The sequence below is a fragment of the Diuraphis noxia genome, unplaced genomic scaffold (genome assembly GCF_037042655.1).
Source record: "Diuraphis noxia isolate RWA-SAM2 unplaced genomic scaffold, SU_Dnox_SAM2 contig0004, whole genome shotgun sequence".
Lineage (NCBI taxonomy): Eukaryota > Metazoa > Arthropoda > Insecta > Hemiptera > Aphididae > Diuraphis > Diuraphis noxia.
In genome coordinates, this window is record NW_028301714.1 from 33,955,204 (window position 1) to 33,960,475 (window position 5,272).

The following is a 5,272-nucleotide window of genomic DNA, read 5'->3' on the forward strand; positions in this document are numbered from 1 at the left end:
GCTGTGCCGCCGGGCGGCGTTTGCGGGCTCCCAAATCCCTTCCCGGCGCACCCGTCCACGCGCAAACACACACACGCACACACCAGCGCGCGCGCGGTCGCGTATTCGTACGACGATCGATTTGCGCACGCACCGTCGGGGATCCCGGTACACGTACACGGGCGCGCGGCGCGCAAAATCGTAAATAGCTATACCTACACACGGCGGTCGTCGTCTTCCGTCGCAGCGGCGTATTGTATAATATACAACGCTGTACGCGCGCGCGTTCGCCTCCGTTCGCTAGGTCGTACGGCGCGACCGGCGAGCGTAAAGCGCCACGTCGACCCACCGTAAAATATAATATGGTATTATAGTAAGCGTACGACCCACACGCACACGCACACGCACAACGCCATTTGCGAATGGACGTGTGCGTGTACGTTACAAGCGTCTAACGCGAACGGCCGCCGAAATATCATTTATACTACCTCCTCCCCATCCACCCTCCCCCCAGACCACTCCACGGATACGGAACACCGCGCTTCTGTTTCCCACATACCGCGAGTAAGGGTAGTTTTTTCCTTCCGTTTCTCGGCACGCGTTGACGTGTGTGCGAGCCGGTTAGGTGACGGGCGAGGGGTGTTTTTCCGACCGGCGCGGCGGTACGACGGCGGCCGCGCCCGCAGACGAGACGGTTTGATCAATTACTTACCTCGTGTGTCGATATATGTGCCGAGGTGTGGCCGCCCACCCATCACCCGCTCCGATTTCCATAATCTCTTGGTGGAAACTCACTAGACGTTATTCTCACCCAATACGTATTATAATTCATTACATGTTTAGGTACTATAGAAGATCTTGTACAGTACAATACGCGTAAAAACGTATTTCTCTTGCACCCATAAATCAAAATCCTAATTTTCTCAGGTTACGTTTTGTGGATCAGCTCCAAAAATAAATGGTACTCACCTACAATAACGAAACTAATTATTATGTTATAATTAATGTTAAAAATAAAATTTTGAAAATTTTGATTAGGATTATGAATCTGAGGAATCATCTATTTCATGTCACACCGCTTTGCTAGAAAAGCCGTGACTTTTTTAGTGTTTTATTGTAGGTATATTATGTTATGTGTTTTGAAATAAATTCAATTGTATTTACGAAATCTAATAATTTGTTTGATCCAGTAGTTTAAAATATCAGATGATGTTGTAGTGTTAGAAGGTCAGAATGTCAGAATTTAGCATTTTGCACATCACTATTATCTGTTGTATTCTCAAATTTCACGATAATTTAATACTATAATGTTACGAAGACGATAATAATTTATCTATATATTTTATATGGTAGTTATACTTATATGGATTTAAAAAAAGAGATGTGATTCAAATTATTACTTGAAAATTAAATTAAATTAGTTATTAGTGTTATTACTCATTTTATTATACCAAATTTGTCTTTAAAGGGTGTTTAATTATAAAATTATAACCTACGTCATATGCGCGGGATTTCAGCTTGACCTCGTAGTAAAACACTATCCTTGATGGGTCTATACGTTTTGTCGATGGAATGTAATAAATTATATTATTTTGTTATTATATCCACACATTTGAATTTTCGTCTGGAAAACATAGCGATCGAGGTTTGTACATGTGTGTGCACTCTAAATTATAATCGGTAAATTATTATTGTACGGCACTGTAATGGGAACTCCGGTCGAAAAATTAATATTTACGATGCGCAAAAACCAATTTCAACTCGGAGAGAAATAGGTTTATTTGCCCAAAAACGTGTTTACGTTATAAACTTATTACGAGTATATTAGGGTATATACGGAGTAAATCTATCACGTGTCTGAACAGTTTTAAAATTATTCTACATTGTGAGCCTACACGTGGTTTCTATTTAATTTGATCTGATTAGTATTCCGAGTCATCGTCTTTAATAACCTATTTAATCTTAATAGTTTAAATATTTCAACACAATTATATGAATATTGTTATACAATCCACTGACTAATTGAAATTTGTTTACTTTTTATAAGCTATAGTCCTAATAAGCCTTAATTATAGAGGATTCAATTTTTCTCTGAAAACAAGTATTATGCCATAGCGTATGTCCTTCGTAAACTTTTATCTAAAATGTTCAATTTACTTTTAAATCTGCCTCAACAGTTTTATATTATACAGCTTTTAGATGATTAATGAATTAAAACTTTCAAATTCGTTTGAAGTTATATTATAATAAGCCATGCTTCAGAGCCAAACCGTTATTAGTTTCATAATTTGTTCTCCATCACATAGAAAACCATAATGTAGGTGCCGACTTCGAATTATTATTATGCATGAACGCCATGAACTACAAAAACGGTTTAATACGTTTGGAGACTTCGCATAAATAAAATCAATTATTTCGATGTAAATGTTTGCATATGTGTCGCATAATATATAAACGTAAATGTTCATAGTGAACACAAACCGCTGTGGTAATGAAATGTATACAATATGTACACGGAGTTGCGACTTCCGGATATAAACTGAAGTGCAAAGTCCGGAAAAGCAGAAATCGTAAAACCGAGTATCCGGTTTTCTACAGGCTGTTTTTAAAAACGATCTTGAAGTGGTGTTATAGGGTAAGTGTATATATTATTGATCGCCACCCCGTCATGGTCCATTTTGAGATCAATAATAGCCACTGGCATCGTTGGTGGCAAGGCTTCGATGTCTAATTATAAGCCTAATGAAAAAGTCTACTGGGCGAGCGTCTCTTATACGGTCTGATAATATTTGTGCTTATATTATATTGCTTGATAATATTACTAATGAACGATTAACGACATTCGGTAATATTATATATGACATAATATAATATACCGATGACCTATCATATCTTGTGCATAAGTATTTAGTTTGTATATTAGGTTTTTATTAATTCATATTGGACAGAACTATGATTATCAACTACTAATTACTAATTAGGTATGTATACAGTCAAAAAAGTTAAAAGAAAACAGTAGATCAACATTTGAAAACTGATATCAATATGTGTTTAACGTTCGAATCTAATATCTAATTAAAACGAGTATCATTCACTTACGAAGACGATGAACCCGTGGTACAGTCAAACCAACTTTGTGTTGTTATACTTATTTGCTATTGCGGTGAATTTACTCGTCATCAAATTTAATAGGTTCCTTTTATCAAAATAATTTATTTTGAATATTTCACTGATTACTATTAATATTTCGATTTCAAAATTGTATTATTTTATATAATTTAAACATATACTCAATTTAAAACTAAAATATCTATAATTATATTAATCTCTGAGGTATCATATACAGAACATTCTTACTATTTTTATCATATGAGGATTCACTCTACATTAAATCATAAAATATAAAATTGATTCTGCCAAACACAGATTTGCTGTGTTGGAGACCACTTAACTATTTCCATTCTTAAATTCTTGACAATCTGCTGTTGTAATGAATTGAAAAAACACTTAAGTGACGTTCTTCTTTGTTTTTATATTAATTAGTTCAATTAAATCATGTATTGTTTTTTCTAAATATAGAGTCACAGCTGTGAATTCGTTTGATCGTTATTTGGGAATTATATATCATGTCAGACGTACCAAAGTATACTAATTTATTCGATTAAATCAACACAAGCTTTTCGTGAATAACAGAGTTTATACTTGCGTACGTTTATTAATGTGTTTTACAACACGGTAATTTTCCATGGTCCAGCTAGGAATGGCCATTTGGCGAAGGTTATCGTCCCACAAACTGCTTTACGGTCAGTAAATTACTACAACTGACACGCAATAACTTTTAAAAAAACTTTTGTGGATTTGAAAAATGTCACGTTTTAACAACGGTTTAGCTATTAAAGTATCACAAATAAATTTGATGTGAATTTTAAATATTTTATTGTTTAACTATAGATTCTTGTCAGGATGTGGCTTGATTGGTTCACATAAATATATAACTTATTATTATAATTTGTAATATGTATTGTTATTTTAGTTGTAGTTTGTAATATCTATTACACGGACAAAATAAAAATAACGCAAATCTAAAATAATATCAGATATTAAACTTTTAAAATCAAACATTTCAATGTGAATGTACAATTTATTACTAAAGTTTTATTATTTTAACTAAACGAATAATTGTATTTAAAACATTTAAAATTATATTATTTAAAATGGTATGCATAGAAATTTTCGTAAAAAAATTATTTTCAAATTTTTACGACAAAGTCCGATTTGCATTTCATTTTCGATTTTAAAATATGTGTGCACATGTAAATTTGTTTCTTTCCCCTAGAGAATAGGAAGGCTCAAGCTAAACGTATACTTAACGACCACAACTGTAAAACCTTACGAATTATTGAACCATTTCCAGAATAGCTTTTAAAAAAAACTTCACAGAGCGTTGTTTATGACTTTTTTTATCGGGTATACATATTGATTGCTATTTGGTTTTCAATATGGCCAAAGTACAAGAACATTTACTTAACTCTAAATATTTTTTTATAAACAGTATTTCCATGTTCTATTTTACGTAAAATATAGGAAATATCGTACTTTACAACTAGACTATATTTAAAAATCCATATATCGTATACGTGGTAATGATACTATATAATAGAGTTGCATTATGTTATAAATTATAATTAATATTGTAGTTAGGTATATAAAATAACAAAAACACAATGATTTTTAGAAGAATGTGCTATTTTTTTTACAGTAGGTAATTGTATAAGTGAAATTTTAATTTTATTTTTAAACTAATTTTTTCAAGTTTATAGACATTGTAATATTACTATATCATTTAAAGATAAATTTGACACAAAATTCTAAACAACATCGTCTATAAATAATGTTATTTAATAAAATGTTTATGAATACATTATGTTCTTAAGGCTAATTTACCTAATCGCGGACTCCCGATAAAATAGTGCTCAGTATTCAGCTTAAACAGAGCATAGATTTTGGAGTTTTCACAGTTATTCAGGACGGCGTTTTAGTGTAGAACACAAATAAAAAAAAAAAATTAATTTGATCTAATTCCGAGCTATAAGAAAAAATCGTAAAAATACGTTCCATTGAAATGTATGGGTACAAAATATTAAGAACACTTTTAAATAATAAACAAGTGCTAAATCTATAAAACTTTTTGTTCCGTTAAGTATTTTTATTTTCTGCCCAATAGAATTTTTTAGTTCTTACTGAACAAATGTCCAATGCGACCAAAATTACAATAAATGTTATCGTATTTAAT